Here is a 20,565-nt window from a genome sequence, read left to right on the forward strand (position 1 = left end):
GGTGCCTGAGAGTCATGGTGCACAGGCCGGGGGCCCTTCATCTTGGAGAGGCCGTCAATCGACATTTATTTGCCTTTACCTTAATTCATCACAAGAAAATACCACCCGTCACTTCACTGACGGTAATACTAAAGGGGGAAGGGAGAAAAAGAGGGAGAGAGGGGTGGGTGAGAGAGAGCGGGAAGAGTGAAGAGGTGGAGGAGAAAGGAGAGAGGAGGGAGGAAGGGAGGGGAGAGAGGAGGGAGGAAGGGAGAGAGGGGAGAGGGGAGGGAGGGGTGAGGGGAGGGAGGGGTGAGGGGAGGGAGGGGAGAGAGAGGAGGGAAGGGGAGAGAGGATGGAAGGGGAGGGAGGATGGAAGGGGAGGGAGAGGGGAGAGAGGAGGGAAGGGGAGGGAGGAGGTTAGGGGAGGGAGGAGGGTTGAGGGAAGGGAAGACAGTGTGAGGTGAGAGGAAGGGAAGTCAGACGTGTGGTGGAGCATTAAATACAATTCATACCGTCTCATTAAATGATTCGACATAAAATATCAGTGAAGAGTGAAACAAAACTATGTCTGAAATCCATTTTCTATCGCTCATACTACAAACACACCCTGGAGACAAACTCCCGTCCAGACATAAATACCACCTGGATGCGTCTGGAGTAAAGCTATCTAGAGAAAAACACTGCCCAGATGCGTCCGGAGCCAAGCTGGCCAGAGACAAACACTGCTAAGACACATCCGGAGACAAACTCCCGTCCGGTCATAAACACCACCAGGACAAGTCCGGAGACAAACCCTGCCTGGACACATCTGGAGACGAACACCGTCCGGATATGTCCAGAGACAGAAGGAGAGAGGGAGCGAGAAGGAAGGAGAAGGAGGGAGGTAGAAGGAGGGAGGGAGAGGGAGGGAGAGGGAGGGAGGGAGAGGGAGGGAGAGAGAGGAAGGGGAGAGAGGAAGAGGTAGAGGTGAGGTAGAGGTGAGGTAGAGGGGAGGGAGAGGGGAGGGAGAGGGGGTAGAGGGGGGAGGCAGGGGGGAGGGAGAAAGAGAAAGAGAGAGAACGAGAGAGAGAGAGAACGAGAGAGAGAGAACGAGAGAGAGAGAACGAGAGAGAGAGAACGAGAGAGAGAGAACGAGAGAGAGAGAACGAGAGAGAGAGAACGAGAGAGAGAGAGAACGAGAGAGAGAGAGAACGAGAGAGAGAGAACGAGAGAGAGAGAGAGAACGAGAGAGAGAGAACACGAGAGAGAGAACCAGAGAGAGAGAACCAGAGAGAGAGAGAGAACGAGAGAGAGACAGAAAAGATATATTTTTACATATATATATATATATATATATATATATATATATATATATATATATATATATATACATATACATATACATATATATATATATATACATATATATATATATATATATATATATATATATATATATATATATATATATATATATATATATATATATCGGAAATAATGTTATGCTTTGTGAAAACACACACACACACACACACACACACACACACACACACACACACACACACACACACACACACACACACACACACACACACACACACACACACACACACAAACACACAAACACACAAACACACAAACACACACACACACACAAACACACACACACCGCTTGGCCAATATTGACAATTTTTGGGGAATTTGCAGGTTGGAGTCAGTGTGATTACCAACTGCAGTACTTACTGTATAAAACCCAGACACCTTGAGCAGCTTTCACTGAAAAACAACGTTACATTTATATAGACGTTCCAGGTGTGTTCACAAACATTATTCTTTATAAACAGCTGCGTGTGACGGGTGGAAAAAAAAATTTGGCTCGGTAATTTATAAAGCACATTAATACAGCAAAAGGGTCGGAAATTGGGTGTGATTTCACAATAACTCGCTCAGGATGATGGAGCACGAAACACTCGCTCTGAATGACGTGACACGGAAAAAGTGTCCACAAAGAGTGAATGATTCGCTCAGAATGATGTGGCGTGGTTATGCTGTCGACAGTGGGCGCTCGGCAAGTGGCTTAAGCACTATTACAAGAACTCCAATTAAATGGTTGATAAGGAACGGTTGGTCAGGCTGTTGCTGCATACCTTAAAGGATCCCTTTAACTTTAAAGCCGGTCTTCACCGTGCACGCAGCAGTGAATTAAATAAAATTAATTAATGAAGTAAAATGACTTCATCCACAAAAGAGTTGCAGCTTCATGGAGAACAACCCTGGAGACATCACACAGTTCAATCACCCGTGAAATAAGAATAGCAGAAAATCCACCATTTCGCCTGCTCTTCTATGCACGTGTCACGTGGTACATCTGTTCGGGGTCCGTACAAACATTGTAACTTTTTTTTTTTAAACATCCGTTTTTTTACCAGATTGCTTTGATTCCCTGTTGAGCACCTCGTGAGACCTCCGAAAATATAGACACAGATCTGGCAGACGCTATGGAGAGGCAGTCTCTCGGGGGACAGGGCACGAGGTCCAGCAGTGAATGCATTGAATCATGCTGCTCAATAAAGCTCGTTAATTTTGTTACATTCCAAAATTTTTTGTTTACTCAATATAATGCTCCAAACAGCAGAAAAAGATAAGTTTAATCCTTTGAAAATTACACATTTTCTTGTGTACGTTATGGAGAAGGAAGGAACATCGGCTTGCTTTCTTAAAGGAAATAAATATATCAGCTTAATTATTTCTTTAAATTATCAGATTTCGACACTTAATTAGTCCGGACGATATCCGATCCTGAAAACCGAAATAATATTTCGATGATATCCTTTAATTAGTCCGTGAGAGTTGATCGTGGAAAATTGTATCATATAATGTATGAAAATCACTCCAAGCTCTTAATTTAAAAACTACAGTATTTACAAAAGCGATGTACACAACGATTCATAGCTATGATGAACAGGCATTCAATATGAGTGAGGAAAGTGGAAAAAATACTTGATCATTAAGAAATTGTTGTGGCCTGTTCCAAGTCAAGGCATGGTTGAGGTGTCGAGGTAATATATCAGCTGGAGTGCGAAGTAGGTTGTGTGACCTGACGTCGCACTGGACACTCGCCACCATGTTTTCAGCCATCAAGTCGTCAACATGATTTTGATAGTTTTTTGATGAATATCAGGGCGTAAAATGAGGTGATATTACCTTGACTCTTGCGCACAATTTTGGACGGGTCACCACTCCGACACAGATATTGATATTGTAATATATTGTTGCAGCTACGGGTACCGAGACACCAACTTGTCACTCAGGGGGATTAATCGGAGGTTGTCCTCGGTAGAACTGGACCTGGGGCCACCTCTCACAATTAACGTTGTGGTACGGTGGGTTGTTTTACAACCACGAACGCCACCCAGTCAACCACGAGTTCCAGTGTCCACCGTCTAATTATTCCGTTTAACTAGAGGTCACGTGGTTACCTGAGCGGGGAGCGTGCCCTCGGCAAAGCACCAACGTTATCTCGATTAGATTTTAATTCGGGCAGCCAAGCATTTTAACCGCTGGTGCGTGCCGACGATTTTTGGTCAAATCCGTGGTAATTACCTCCCAGTCTATCAGGTTCGGACAATGCCAGACCAATGGAAGGAAAGGATAAACACGGACAGATTGGAAATCGACAAATAATTTATTAATAATAAAATAAATAAATAAAATAACTTTTTATTTGCTGAGGTAAATAAAGAATGAATTTCAAAGCAAAATCAATCAAAATGCCAGGAAAGAGACAAAGAGCAGATGCTTATCGGGGGTTGACTTACTTACAGCAAAACACAGACAAGGGTACCCAACAGATCATTCAGGGGGAGGAGGGGGGGGTGGAAGAATCGTCTCGCTCACCAGAAAGGCGTCCGTAAAGCGAAAACGTCCTGAAATGCGTGCGTGCGTGTCACGTCCGTCGCCAGCACCCAGCTTTGCCGTGCACCCTCTCGCGGGGCAGCCTTGAATGCCAGTTGAAGTCTGGAGGGCACCGAGATCGTCTGTCACAGGTTTAGACCCTGGTGTTGTTGGTGACCGACCCGTGCCTCACTCGTTTGCGGCGCTGCTCACACCCACACCACACGTTCGCTTGCCAAAGCAATGGGAAAGACGAATTGTCTCGTTATTGGCGCTGGTCAGACACCCGCTTCTTGCTCGCTTCTCAAGCTTACTTCTCGTTCTCTTCTCCCTCCCTGGCTTTCTTTCGCCCCGCTATCTTTCTTTCCCGCTTTTCTCCTCTTTCACTTTTTTCTCCCCTTTCGCTTTTTCTCCTCACAACGTACCTCTCACTCGTTTTTATATCTCCGGGCCGTCTCCACGAGGTGCCGTCCGCCCCAAACTCACCCCGCCCCACTGGCGCATGGTTACCATGACGACCCGTGCGCTCTCAAAAAAGGCGTATGTCGGAGCTCACGAAAGATTGTTGCTGAGGAAGAATGGGGTTAGAGCTCGTGAAAAAAATGTGTGTAAACATGTCTGTCATAAAGAAAAAAAGCTTCCCAAAAGAGAGGGGATCTATCCTTCACTCTTCTCAATGAATCACATTGAAGATCCCATTAGACATAGGGATGGGGCTAATCTGAACATGCATTTAAGGAAATAACTGTCAAAGGACCTGGATGTGTGGATGCATTCATCAGACCGGATTCTGAAATCCGTAACACTACCCCTTTCCCTATCCCAGACTCGTCCCGAGTCGTCCAACAGCTGGCGACATCGGTTTAATGAAAAAAAAAAAAAAAACGACATTGCAATTGGCACTACCGTGTGACATGCAGGTGAAGTTACCCCCTACCTTGTAGGTTTTAACTCTACCCTTCAGTGTGTGTGACAATTTAAGCTAGATATTTCCCACCTGATGCATTGGGAACTACCTAACTGAGTCACACAGACATCCTTGTGCCGCACCGAAATTGCCAGAATTTTTGAAACTACAACACATAACCAGTGGGCTTTAATAATTGACAGAACTATACAACTATATACAATTTCTGACCCAGGACGTGGAGAAAGGCAGAAGAAAAATTGTGGAGAGGGGGAAGAACACCTGCTGATTCTTGCCACCTTCATGCTCTTCACCAGCACAACTAACAAAATAAACCGGCAGGCCAGTGACCAGCATACAGGCCATAAACGTTGTGGCCTTCCAAACAAAAATGACGAAGAAGCAGCAGCAACAACAACAGAGCCACTTCTTCCACAGAGCTGTGTTTGTGCAGTTCATGGTCATGGTGATACGTGGCAAAGGTGAAGCAAAGTGGCATGAGCCTGGTACGTGGCTGGTGTGAAGCTGCTCTGAGCTGGTATGAACTGGTAGAAGCTGGAATGAGCTGGTATGAGTTGGTAGGAAGCTGGTATAAAGCTGGAATGAGCTGGTATTAACTGGTAGGAAGCTGGTATAAAGCTGGAATGAGCTGGTATTAGCTGGTCGGAAGCTGGTATGAAGCTGAAATCAGTTGGTATTAGCTGGTAAGAAGCTGGTATATAGCTGGAATGAGCTGGTATGAAGCTTAAATGAGCTGGTACAAAGGGGCTGCAACAAAGGGGCAGTCCATAAGTGTGGTGGCATGCTGCTACAGTAAATGCAGTTCAACAAAATAAAACAAACAAAACCACCATGATAACTGGAACGGTGTCACCTGGTATGAGGCTGCAGCGAGTAGCAGTCCACAGAACAGGTGTGGGTGGAACACAGGTCACGGAGCGAATGGTGAAGTGAGGCGAGTGATGCCTTGATGCAGAACAGGTGATCCAGCAAGGCAAGCGATGCCTTGATGCAGAACAGTTGATCCAGCAAGGCGAGCGATGGTTGATGCAGAACAGTTGATCCAGCAAGGAGAGCGATGCCTTGATGCAGAACAGCCTGGATGGTCCTCGGGCAGTGGCGAGACAAAGCGAAACAGAAAGGCAAACAGCAAACAGCACGAAAAGAAAAAAAAGGTAATCCAGGTAATGCCAAACACCAGGTCCGACCAACATGGTCAGCGGTCCCTGGTGTGCACATACCTGGGGCGGTGGCGGTGGTGCCAGGAGAGAGAGCTCGAGGTTGGCCCGACTTGTCCGCACCCATCCGTCTTTCACATATACACTACCCTAGCCCCCCTCTTTTTACAATTCGTCATGACGTCTCTTCTCCTATATCCCACTATACCCATTGCCAAATTCGCACCCAATCCCCCCAAGGTTCCTTGGGTAAGGAAAAGCCGAACTGCATGCAATCTTTCACTTACATCGTGACAAGTCACATTCTCGAGTCCGACAGGAGGGCAAGTCCAGCAGCCGGCGATCATCCCGACAGTGGATGGTGCGAAGGGGTCTTCATCAATCCTAACGACGCTAATATTGTTACACTTTTAAACTTTCCCCAGGGGTATACCCTGCCAAGAGGCCTTTGTTAAACTATGGGGTTCTAAAAACCCAAATTCCCATCACTTATGTGTTGGTGCTCTTACAATTTTGGGCCTTGCCCATCAAATGTTCTTTCTGTGCCATCGCACAATTTCGTGGCTGGGTAGTGTGGCTCCACTAGCAGGTCCGCCCACCTGCATACTCACCATGAGCACCCCTGGGACACTGAAGCTGCCTCCGAGCTTGCCTGCTACTCACCCGAACATGGGGGATGCCTTCATTGGCACTCCCCCTCACAATACCCTCTTGGCATTTTGGCGCCCCGGGTCCCCCTGCTCAGGCACCCGGTCCCATTGAACACTAGGCACCTGGTCCCATTGAACACTACACTGGCACGCCAGGCCCCTTTCCTCGGGTACCTGCGTCCACTAATAGACTAATGGCCCCCTGGACCGCCCTACAGCCTCACCTGGCCGACGAGCCCCCAGCGCCCGGGGTGCCTGCTTCATCCGAACACTGCACTCACAAGCCACACCTCCCAGCCGGTCAATCATCTCCTGCACCCTGCACACAAAAAAATGCTTTTAAAAACTTTCCACAATCAGCACCAACCGCATAACGATATCCATGTGTAAATTTACCTCATCCCTCTACCTAACTTTAAACTAACTCCCGGGTTTCCTTGGGTGGGATCCACTCCCCACATTCAATCCTTCACACCATGCATTCCATTACTCACTCACACCGGCCATTTCCCTGCCCTCACACTCATAATTCATCGATCACATGCAAACACATTTCCACTCACCGACACAGCATCACCTGACTACGTCCCCCTAAATAACTCGTGCACCCTCGTCATCCCTTATAGTAAATGCACGTTCCATTTAACTCTATCGCTAAGCTAAGTCCCCACTACACGTTCATGTCTCTCCCTAAACAGTCCCCATTGTCGCTCTGGGTCCCTAAATTTATCCCAGCCCTCCCTCATGGTCGCTGCTTCGGTACCCACATAGAGGCTACCATCGCTGGCACTCCCATGTGGGCCTAACAATGCTATCCCCCGAGGCGAGTGCTCCTTTGCCCCGGGATGTGTGGGGCTGTTTCACAACTGCACTCCACACATGGGGGTTACTGTCACCGTCTCCCATGATAATGAGCCCTCTGCGTCTACAGAGGTGCTCAGTCACATGTCTGTTGTAAGCCAATTTGTGTTTGAATTCTTGCCACTGGGGATTGGTGTTTTCCCACGGGGAACCAAGCCGTGCTCGCCACGCCCATTGCTCATGCCGGGGGTACCGAGCATATTGCACACCTGGTCCCCGTGGAAAACAATTTGCAGCCAAATCCGTTCTGTTTCGCCGTCCGTGCTCCAGTGATTTATCTGTCACGGAGCGTTTACACGACGGCCCCTCTGAAACCATCAACACATCGCGCCACCGTCCGTGCTTGGGCGGTTGGCAAAGCACGGACCGCGCACACTCCCGTACCTCGTACACAGGGTCCCGTGGAGCCGACGTCGTTCCCAATACAACTCTGTTATTTCAGTTATTTCCTTCCTTACCTCATCCACCTCCTCTTTAACCATCGTTAATTCCCGATGCGTCCCTTGTATTTTCCCCTCTAACGTCACCTTCGTTCCTTCGTCGTTTCTATTTGTGTTTCCATTTCCCGTTCCTTTGTTCCCATCGTCTGTCACCTCCTCGACTCCCTTCGTCAGTTTCTCGTGTGCCATTTTACATTAGTTTTTAATTGCAGTCATCTCTCTCTTGTCGTTTCCTTCTTGGCGACTCTTAACTCCTTTATCACCCCTGTGTTCTTCCTCATTTGTTCCTTCAACTCATTCTGTCCTATCGTCAGTCCTTCTACCTCCTTCGTGATGTTTCCAATCTCTCCCATCAGTCTGGCCTCGCTCTCCCTCATCTCTTCTCGGACACCGATCCGACACTCCCTTACCTCCTCTCGTACCGCCGCCATTTCTCTTCCCATCGCTTCACTCATCTCCCCTTTTATTTAATCGTCCATCACGTCCATTTTCCTGCTCATCGGTTCCATTCTGCTGTTGTTTTCGTCCATTTTTCTGCTCATCGCTTCGTTCGACATTTTCATTTATGCCATTAATTGCCTCATGAACATCATGTCATTCTCGGGCTGCACTGGTGGCGATAACACGGCGTTCTGCGCTATCGCCGCCGCATTTTCCAGAGACCGAGTGTGGGGGTTATTTTCCATCTCTCCCATTCTTGAGGTCGGACATACGTCACAGTCACGTGACTTCGCTTGGTAACGCGACCGCCATATTGGCAAAGGGGAAAACAAACGCAGCACCGGTCGCAGACGCACGTACATCGTGGTTCACTTGCACGCTAAGCCGAGTGATTTTTTTTTTTGTCGATGTATTTCAGATAAATTGTTGATACATTGTGTTCACCCAAGTGTTTGCAATGTCATATCAATATGTAGAACATTTGCCAGGTGATGCATCGGCGAGATATCGAGCCAAAATACAGTTAATTGGCCTTGGTTCTTGGCCCAACCAGTACCCCGGTGATTCGTGGATCGACAACCCGAAAGAATGGCCGAACGTGCAATACCCGGACGAATACGCGTATCTAGTCAAGACAACAGGTATGTAATTCAATTTTAAACCAAGTTTTAACTGTGTATTATCAAATAATATGGCATAGGCAAAGCCGAGAAGCGAACGTAGAATTCTTCTTACATTCGCTTCTTAAATATATCAAATTAAACCGTCTTTTTGCTATGAAAAAATAAATATTACCTTAACATTACCTTCACAACAACAACTACACCACCAAGAACAAGATCTCATCTGCAAAAATAAATATTACCTCAATATTACCTTCACCACAACAACGACACCGCCGAGAACAGGATCTCATCTGAAAAAACAAATTCCTCAACATTACCTTCACAACGACAACTACACCACCTCGAACAGGATCTCATCTAAAAAAATAAATACTAGAAGTGAACGCACTATTCTTCTTACATTCGCTTCTGACTTTACCTACAACTTGTTCACAACTGTATACGCAATTTCCGGTTACTTCGGAAGCAGCGATCAAATAACGTAAATCACGATTAAAAATTATTTTTTGATGATGCGGGAGATATCTTTATTAAAATCAGTGGAGGAAATATACACCATGTCTGATATTATTTGGGTCTTTCATGTCTCCGACGATGCCTTTATCTCCCGGCATGCATCATTCCCCATGACAAAAACTGGAAACAAAAAAAAAAAACCAGAAGCAAAAAAAAAAAAACGGAAGCAAAAGGGTCATAGCCAACCACACAGATTTACAATTGCCAGGGTATTGTGTTGTTTTTGTTGTTTCCTATTCTCTCATGTGCACGTGTTAAGTAATATTCACAAGATAGAAATAAAACCCAATCGTGTTTATACACCGCACAGCGTTTTATAACAACCGGAAGCAAAAGGTCATAGATAACGACACGGATTCCAAATAGCCAGGGGTATTGTGTTGTTGTTGTTGTTGTTGTTGTTGTTTCCTATTCTCTCATGTGCACGCATTAAGTATGAAGCTCACTGCATTCGCTATAACTGTACTGGAGTGTTAATATATTATTTCAATTATTTATGAACTCCTGAGCTGACGTGGCTCGTTAGTAATAGTTTAATTGACCTGCCTTGTCTGTACTGTGTGACGGTGAGTCATCTGTGCTAGTTGTGGGTCACTCACTGACCCAGCAAGAATGTCAATGAATGATTAAAATATTGCTCACATTCATGTATAAATTCTGTGTTATCCCTGATTTTAATTATGTGTATGACTATGTGTATGAGCGTTGCCGTATGTGAGTGAGCATGTGTGCCTGTGTGTCTCGACGTTTTGTAATGATGTAGCAGTGCATGGCTATCTTGTGGCTGCTGAGTTGAAGCACCTGGGCTGAGGACAAGACTGCAGTGAACTTAAATGAAAGGCCGACACATTGTCATTGCATTTAGTTTGCAAGTTCTAATCCTATTAATGGCAATCAAGGGCAAGGCATTAAAGGTCCCCTGACATGAAAAATAAACTTGTTATTTATATATTAACTTGACCTTCCTCGTGAAGAAATCACCCATGTTTTTTTTTTTAATAAAAAATGGGATAATTAGAGCAATATTTCGATCATTTCTGGAGCCTTTCACAACTTGCTATGCCCCGCCCCTTAAAAAATTGACTTCAGCGAATCGCAGCGTGACGTCACATGCAGAAACTCGCACAGAGTGGATTGACTCGAGAGTCGAGATGTCACGCACCTTATAAAGTACGAACAAATGCATTTTGCACATGTTAGTGCAATATCTGTGATCGTCTTAATTCCAGTGATTGTTTCGCGAAAGTTTTTTTTTAATAGTTTTCGCCGTACTTTCGAAAATGCCTGCAAGATGTATCGTAGCAGGATGCAGCAATACAAGCAAAGATGGTGTTAGCCTTCATGTATTCCCGAAAGATGATAATCGTCAGAGAATATGGACATCTAAAGTGAGTTGAAGAGGGGAAACTGGAAAGGCCCCAGCGACAAGAGCGTCATTTGCAGCGCCCACTTCGAAAACAGTGACTTTGAGCACGGGCTCTATTCATCCCTCTATTCATCCCAACCTCTCATTCCTCACACACAGAGACAAGAAATTATGCTTCTGAACCATGTATGCACATTGCACAACAATCACAAGGCAATTATTTATCCCTTTACTACCTTGTCGTAGTCGTATACAAATCCAAAACATGTGTGCACAATAAAGGGCTTTACCATGTACACAAAATATAAAATTTGACTGTTTTTACCTTTCCATTAAAAAAAAAAAATTACAGGAACATACAAGTCAAATACTAACCATTAATATTGCATCATTTCAAGGCGCAAGGAGATAATTTTAAAATCAAACAATGTGAAAACCCTGCACCCACATTTGGCAGCTTATTAAATTGTTTGTTGAAACCAGCCTGCTGGGATAGGTACGATTCCACATACATGCAAGCCAGGTATGGCTGCACTCGACATACATGGGTTTATTCTAAAGTGAAGGTACTGCTTCCATTGGCATGCTATTCATTAACATTTAGCCAAAATGCTGTAATAAAAGAAAAGGGAAAAATATGTTGGCACAACTATGAAAGACAAATTTATCTGTCCTATTGCACGGCCTCATATCCTCGGGACTCTTACGCATTGACTTATACATTGTATGCATGCTAACTAATACAAGTTACTTGTCAACTCTCGAGTCTAGACTAGTCTGATAAATCCTTCGTCTGTCCGACTCGGCCGATAAATCTGACGTGCTGTAGCTTTCTTTTATTATTCTCTTTTCTTCATTGTTTTCTACTAGTGCTACATGACGACAGTAGGAATAAAATAAATAAAAATGCAACAGAACGTCAGATTTATCGGACTACTCGAGACAATTGTATCGCAAGGTGTGTTCTGCACACAAGTTTTCATCGTATCCGGACAGCGAGATTGCTTCGTTTTATGCACGGAGAGATACGGCCGATGACATGGGCTGGCCTTGTTTGTGATTAATTCGCTGCGAAGCACCATGTCCACTGCGCTGTTCACGTCACCTCACTGAAATATTTCTGATATCGAGCAGTATGCAAGTAGAATTTACATTATTGAATTATGAATAGGATTTAGTTTAACCAGTTGTTATTTCCGAGTCTTCCTTCGATGTCCTCCCTATCGTCATGAACTCTGGGAATTTCATCGCCACTTTCCTCTGCTTGTCCTGCTTCGGGCTCGAACTGCTAAGGCCGTATTTCATTTCCAGCTGCCTGAACTTCACCTCCCGCGACTATGTTATCCGACAATTCTCCATGTGATTCAGACCAAAATCCTTCATTTCTCTCACACTCACTGTCGCTACCAGACAAATGAAAGTCCATGCCATGCATTATTCAAAACCAAATGTTCGATTTTTTTTAAAGCAGAAACGAACGAAGCGATTGAGTTGACCAATCAAATGTGGAAACACACAGAAAGCCAATACAATCACGTAGACCACCAACCCGAGTAATTAACGTGCAGCCTTTGACATACTGTACTTGACGTCATGTGGGTTACGCCCCTTTCAGGAGAATTTTTAGGGGCGTTCCCGAAGACGTTTGTTTTTTTTGAAATTTACATTTTACAGAATGAGTATTGTGAAAAAAACATTGTCAGATCTGAAATCACGATGAAAAACTCCTCTAGGACATATATAAATGAAATTTCAGTACTTTTGCATGTCAGGGGACCTTTAATGTTTTTGCTTGATGTACCGTTGCTTAATTGCCCTGGTACTATTTTAATAACTAACCACAGAATATATTTTTCTTTTTGATCTCAGGAGTGTTTCCACATGAGGCAATGAAAAACTACCGATCACTGGAAGCCCACAAATTTTTGTCTCATGTCTCTAAGCCACAGAAGTCTGCTCTCTGGTTCAGTAGCCCGACTTGGTATGAGATAAAAGGAGAGTTCTGAATTCACCTTTGGTGGCAGAGGTAACAAACAAGTTTCCACACAAAAGACCCGACCTTTTGAGTAAATGGGGGACGGCGATATGAAGAGAAAACTGGACAAGAAAAGAGAATGACAGAATGTGCAATAGTCATTTTCTCCCTGAGGATTCCAACAAAGCAACTGATGACTCAAAGAGTGGATCACTCAAGCATAATGCTGCACCCTCCCAGTTTCATGGATTTCCTCAACAAACAATACTGGTTATTCAAGGTTTTACATAAAATGTCCTCTTTGGAAAGATAATTGGTTCACGAAAAAATATTTTCACGAAAAAAAAAGTGACCACTATATTCGTTATTGTTGTGTGTCTGCTGTCTTTCCGTCTGTCCCAAGCATCAAAACTCACGAGTTTTGATCCGATCCTGATAAAATTTTGGTGGGAGGTTTATTTCATGATCGAGTTGTGTTTTCCTGAGAATGGGCGTGATGCGCCCATTATGGGCGGAGCCACGCCTAAAAAGCATGTGTTTTTAGGGGGTAGCCGATTTCAATTTGCATCTTCTCCAAGGTGGTTTGTCGAATCTGACGGGGGTTTCGGTATTTGGTTAGCCCAATGGCAACTGCATAGCCCCACAGAGCTCGATTTTTCATTTTCATCCCAAGGTCAAGGTCACAAGGTCACGAACTTAGAAAATTGAGAATCTTGACGTAAAAAATTATCTTCTCCAAAGGGTTTGTCGAATCTGGCAGGGGTTTCAGTATTTGGTTAGCCCAATGGCACCTGCATAGCCCCACGGAGCTAGATTTTTCATTTTCGTCCCAAGGTCAAGGCCACAAGGTCACAAACTTAGAAAATTGCGAATTGTATTTTTAGGGGGTAGCCGATTTCAATTTGCATCTTCTCCTCGGGGTTTTGTCAAATCTGACAGGGGTTTCGGTATTTGGTTTGCCCAATGGCACCTGCATAGCCCCACGGAGCTCGATTTGTCATTTTCATCCCAAGGTCCAGGTCACAAGGTCACGAACTTAGAAAATTGCGAATTTTGACATAAAAATCATACGACCGCCCAAACTTTGAGAGCTGGGATGACAATATTTTTATGCGTAATCTTGAGGTCATTCCCCACCTAAAGTCTTGAAACCATTTTGCTTTATCCCGAACACCTTGCCCGTGGCGCCTCCTTCAAGTTTGTTTTTACACTGATTTCATCAAAGTATGGATAATCTGAGGAGTCTGAAATGCCATATAGCCTATATGACGTTATATTGTTCATGGAATGTTCCAGAGGAGGTTTTGCACCAAAGGTCATAATCACAAAGATCACATTTTCAAAGTTGTGGAATCGAACCGGCTTTTCGACCTTCTTCGACGAACTAACTCGAATAAGCTATAGCACTTATCCTGTTTCCTTATTTTAATGTCCACAACATTATTTTGTGACCTTTAAAGGTTATGCAAAGGTCAAATTTTTAAAGTTGTTGAACGAAACCGGGTTTTGGACATTTTGCAGCGAATAAGCTGTCACTCGTACCACATCATGTTGATCATTTTTCTAACTTGGTCAAACATTATCACATTGTCTCATCCTTGACTTCTGAAACAATCTACATCGTCAAATACCGCTCGTGAACCATCGTCGTCTTTAGACTTGTGTTAGTTTATAGTCTTTCCGCACTGAAAAATAAATGAGAATCAGTTTGGTAGTTTTCATGTATCCAAACTGCAGGATGCTTGTTTGCACTTTGGTTACTTTGACATTTTAAATATATCTCAACATTATGAATTCTTGATTGTCCCTTCATGTATTTGTAGAAAACTAATTCCTCGAGTGATCAATGAGTTTGCATCTAATCTTCTTCTTCTTCTTCTTCTTCTTATTCTTCTTTCGGCTGCTCCCGTAAGGGGTCACCACAGCGGATCATCCGTATGATCCGCATAGTGATTTGGCACATGTTTTACGCTGGATGCCCTTCCTGACGCAACCCTAGTCGCCTCTTACGACACAGGGATATGGTACACCTATTTAACCGGGGTATACACCGGCCCAGTATACTGATACTCATTTCGCCGAACTCGGAAGGATTACAGGCTAAGTCAACCCCCTGGTGTATTAAGTCAATGGCCCAACGGGGCTTGAACTCAGGACCTTTTGGATCCCAAGCCGCTGCCCTAACCACTGCGCCAACACCAGGCTCTACGAGTTTGCATCTAATCTTAATTTATAATTTTATATTCCTATATTTATGACAAACATTTTGATGCTGTAGTCAATATTTCATGTTATTCTGTATTTATAATCCTGTTTGTATGTGTCTTCCATTTTTACATGGTTGAATTACCACACAATATTAGTTAATTAAAAGCATTCACCATTTCCATTAAAATTGTTCTGATTTTCTCAGCTTTATATATAAGCAATGCGTTTTATAAGCATAACCGTGTATAATTCGGTGAAAAGGTAAAGAAAAGCTCACAAAATGGAATAATATATATATATATATATATATATATATATATATATATATATATATATGTATAGACTGTATAGATATATATATATATATATATATATATATGTATAGACTGTATAGATATATATATATATATATATATATATATCTATACAGTCTATACATATATATATATATATATATATATATATATGTATAGACTGTATAGATATATATATATATATATATATATATATATATATATATATATATATATATATATATATATATATATGTATATACTGTATATATATATATATATGTATATACTGTATATATATATATATGTATATACTGTATATATATATATGTATATACTGTATATATATATATATATGTATATACTGTATATATATATATATATATATATATGTATATATTATATATATATATATATATATATATATATATATATATATTATATATATATATATATAATATATATATATATATATATATATATATATATATATATATATATATATATATATATATATATATATATACACACACTAGACGACCCGTGAACCCGTTGCGACAGCGGTTGATGAAAAAAATCATTTCAAGAAAAAAGGATAGCTCCAGCAAACCATACCGCTGAGGTTGTTTGCATTGATGAAATTCTTCCGAAGAGTACTTGACTGAATCGGGAATTGATTTTTTAATATTTTTTTTCGTTGCCAGATTTGAACAAAACTTGACACTGCACACCACAGGCGAATGGTGAGTCAAGTTGCCCTAAAATTTCTGTGCTGTCGTGTACCGTTTTAGCTGTATTTCGGGAACATACATTCATATATACATGTATATGTATATATATATATATATATATATATATATATATATATATATATATATATATATATATATATATATATATATATATATATATATATATATGTATATATATATATATATGTATATATATATATATATATATATATATATATATATATATATATATATATATCTATGCACATACAAGATAGAGAGTTTTAGTAATATATAGATAATAGATAATCATTATAATGAAGCCAAAAGTTCAAACATGATCAGCCAAGTTGGTGATTGGTTCACATAGAAATAGAACAGTGTGGCTCTTGCTAAAGACAACAGTCATAAGAGTCCGAAAATATTCTCCAAAGTCCATTATTTCGACAATCGTTATACCGTATACATGTAGGCCGACATATGCTTACATGTCGTGTTGACGGCCAATAAAATGCGGCCACGTCCCACAGCGGCTTCAGTCCAATTAGCTCAATTGATCGGTTTGTCTGTGCTCTCATGTATGTATTGCCTTTATGGGTTGAGCAGGCCAAAAAACATGGCGGCTTCAGACCCCCAGCGAGGTTACCCAAGAAACGCCTTAAGACCCAGAGAGCGAGGTGGCCAAGCATTGCCTGATGAAGGATATAATTAAATAAGGCCGTTAATTATCTTCAGAAGGGGTGTTTTAATTAGCTCAGACACCCAATTTTCACTCTTGCACTTCCTTGGAGTTTTCTTAGGATGCCTGCAAAGTTTCATGCTGTTAGGTTTCATGGTTTTGGAGTTATGGAGGAGACTAATACCTTCACGTTGTTTTGGAATTGTATGGAAAAGTAGGAATCTTCTTCCTCTTTCGGCTTGCTCCCGTTAGGGGTCGCCACAGCGGACCAACCGTCTCCATTTCGATCCATCCTCCACATCTTCCATTGACACTCCAACCACCCGCATATCCGCCCTCACCGCATCCATGAACCTCTTCTTTGGCCTTCCTCTTCTCCTCCTACCTGGCGTCTCCATCTTCAACATCCTTCTCCCGATATCCTCCATTTCCCTCCTGTGCACATGTCCAAACCATCTCAATCTCACCTCTCTCACTTTGTCTCCAAACCGTCCTACCTGCGCTGTCCCTCTAATATACTCATTTCTTATCCTATCCATCCTCGTCACTCCCAACGAGAATCGCAGCATCTTTAACTCTGCCACCTCCAGCTCTGCTTCCTGTCTTTTTGTCAATGCCACCGCCTCCAAACCATACAACATAGCTGGTCTCACTACCGTCTTATATACTTTCCCCTTCACTCTTGCAGCTACCCTTCTGTCACAAATCACCCCTGCAACTCTTCTCCACCACTCCATCCTGCCTGCACTCTCTTTTTCACTTCTCTCCCACACTCTCCGTTACTTTGGACAGTTGATCCCAAGTATTTAAACCAATCCACCTTCCCTACCTCAACTCCTTGCAACCGCACCATACCACCACCCTCCCTCTCATTTACGCACATGTATTCCGTCTTACTCCTACTGACTAACATTCCCCTTCTCTCCAGTGCGTACCTCCACCTCTCAAGGCTCGATTCAGCCTGCTCCCTACTCTCCCTACAGATCATGATGTCATCCGCGAACATCATAGTCCACGGAGACTCCAGTCTGATCTCGTCCGTCAACCTGTCCATCACCATTGCAAACAGGAAAGGGCTCAGAGTCGATCCTTGGTGCAATCCCACTTTAACCTTAAACCGGTCCGTCATTCCTCCCGCACACCTCACCGCTGTCACACTGTCCTCATACATATCCTGCACGATCCTCACATACTTCTCCACCACTCCCGACTTCCTCATACAATGCCACAACTCCTCTCTTGGCACCCTATCATAAGCTTTCTCTAAATCCACAAACACACAATGTAACTCTTTCTGGCCTTCCCTATACTTCTCCATCAACATTCTCAAAGCAAACATCGCATCAGTGGTGCTCTTTCCTGGCATAAACCCATATTGCTGCTCACAGATCGTCACCTCTCCTCTCAACCTAGCTTCCACTACTCTTTCCCACAACTTCATGGTGTGGCTTAACAACTTTATCCCTCTGTAATTTCCACAGCTCTGCACATCACCCTTATTCTTGAAAATCGGAACCAGTACACTTAATCTCCACTCCTCCGGCATCCTCTCACTTTCCAATACGATTCCAATGAAAAAGTACGAATATAAAATTTAATTATGCACATCTGCCAATATGAATAACTACGGAGCTACAACTCGACTTACACAGCTGCCAACTGGAGGGGGAGCACTCGGGAGAGTGCAAAACCTCTGCCGCCAATACTGCTGGGTCACTCAAGTGAACCTTATATCTTATTCATATATAACCATGAAGGTCAAGGCCAATCGCCACCAAAAATTAATCACCTGAGCGCCAGACCATGAACTATATTCCCATGAAGTTTGAAGACGATCCGATCAAAATTACTCAAAAAATAAGGGTTTCGTCGACTCCCCTGATTTGCGACAGTGACCTTGACCTTTGACCTTGACCTTCAAAATTTTATGCGCTGAAAGGGACCTCTATAGTCCTCTGATATGCGAAGTTACAAAAATTTCCAATGATAACTGTGCTCTGCAGAATTTTTTATACGTGATTACAGACAAACAAAAAAAAAAACAAAATAAAAAAAACATACAAGCTGACTAACATATCATGCAAAAACTTCGTTTTGGCACGATAACAAACACACAGAAAGGGGTGAAAACAGTAACCTCCATCCATCTTCGAAGATAGCGGAGGTTAATAACGACCGAGCTACAATGCGACCTGCACATCTACCAATAACTACAGAGCTGCAACAATACCAACACATCTACCAATAACTACAAAGCTACCTGCACATCTGCCAATAACTATACAGAGCTACAAAGCAACCAGCACACCTGCCAATACCTACAGAGCTACAACGCTACCTGCACAGCGACCATAACTTCGTAGCTACAACGATACCTGCGCATTTGCCAATAACTGTACAGAGCTACAAAACAACCAGCACGACCCGCCAATAACTACAGAGCTACAACAGTTCCTGCACATCGACCAATAACTACAGAGCAGCAACGCTACCTACACATCTACCTATACCGACAGAGCTACATTGTTACCTCCACTCCTGACAATAACTACAGAGCTACAATGTAACCTACACACCTGCCAATAACTATACAGAGCTACAAGGTAACCAGCACGTCTGCCAATACCTACAGATCTACAACAATACCTGCACATTTACCAATAACTGTACAGAGCTACATGACAACCAGCACACCTACCAATAACTGCAGAGCTACAATGCTACCTGCACACTTGCCCATAACAACAGTGAGACAACGCTGCCTGCACACCTGCTAAGAACTCCACAGCTACAACACTTCCTGCACACCTGCTCATAACTCCATAGCTACACTTCCTGCACACTTGCTGATAATTCCATAGCTACAACACCCTGCACACCTGCTAATAACTCCATAGCTACAATTCTACCTGCACACTTGCCAATAACAACAGAGCTTCAACACTTCCTGCACACATGCTAATAACTCCATAGCTACAATGCTACCTGCACACCTGCCCATAACAACAGAGCTACAATACTTCCTACACATCTGTGAATAACTACATAGCTACAACGCGACCTGCACACCTGCCAATAACTACAGAGCTACAATGGTACCCTCACACCTGCCGTTCGTGTTGGAGCTCTGTACAAGAGGGGGCGGTGGGAGGGAATGGGGCATGCACATATGCAAGTCCTATTGTTGTCCTGTGCAGAGGGGTGGAGGGGGAATGCACAGCTTCAGGTAGTGTTGTCACTCAGTACAAGAGAGGGTAGGGGTGGGGGGAGGGGGAATGGGACATGCACATCTGCAGGTTGAGTTGTAGCTCTGTGCAAGAGGGGTGGAGGGGGCATGCACAACTACAGGTGGAATTGTCGCCCTGTATTGGAGTTGGGGAGGGGGCCTGCACATCTGCCAGTTGTGTTGTTGTCCTGTGCAAGAGGGGTGTTGGGGGCATACACATCTGCAGGTGGCGTTGTAGCTCTGTGCAAGAGGTGGGAGGGGGGAGGGGGTGGAGGCATGCACATCTCCAGGTCATGTTGTAGTTCTGTATCACAGGGGGGCATGCACATCTCCAGGTAGTGTTGTAGTTCTGCACCACAGGGGGCACGCACATCTGTCAATGAATAAATTTGGACTTATTTGAAATTAGGAATTTTTTTTGGTCAATACCAGGGGGGAGGGGAGTCCTTTTCAGATTCAGTGCCCAGGAACTTGGAGTGTTTTGATCAGGCTCTGAAGGACCCCAACCTAAAAACAATCTGAACTCCTCTTCTTCACTCTGATAGTGTGGCCCTTGGTCCTGGACTCCTGGAACTTTTGATTTTGTTGAAAAACTCCTGCACTTATTTTATCG

At 43.4% G+C, this 20,565-nt stretch overlaps 1 long non-coding RNA gene across 3 annotated transcripts in view; it reads left to right on the forward strand.

The window, feature by feature from the left end:
- Nucleotides 1-8,619: 8,619 nt before the first annotated feature.
- The window catches only part of LOC147020328 (uncharacterized), a 96,667-nt gene continuing 84,721 nt past the window's right edge, over nucleotides 8,620-20,565 (forward strand). Inside the window, exons 1-2 of one of the 3 annotated variants that reach the window (XR_015061762.1) lie at nucleotides 8,620-8,973; nucleotides 16,021-16,059. This is a non-coding gene — a long non-coding RNA (uncharacterized LOC147020328). Of the gene's footprint in view, nucleotides 8,974-9,955; nucleotides 10,041-16,020; nucleotides 16,060-20,565 lie in introns of those variants that run through there. The other 2 variants (XR_015061765.1, XR_015061763.1) reach the window with 2 other exon arrangements.

Source organism: Eptatretus burgeri, chromosome 9, assembly GCF_056783735.1.
Source record: "Eptatretus burgeri isolate ZD-2024b chromosome 9, Ebu_testis_v1, whole genome shotgun sequence".
In the NCBI taxonomy this organism is placed as follows: Eukaryota; Metazoa; Chordata; class Myxini; order Myxiniformes; family Myxinidae; genus Eptatretus; species Eptatretus burgeri.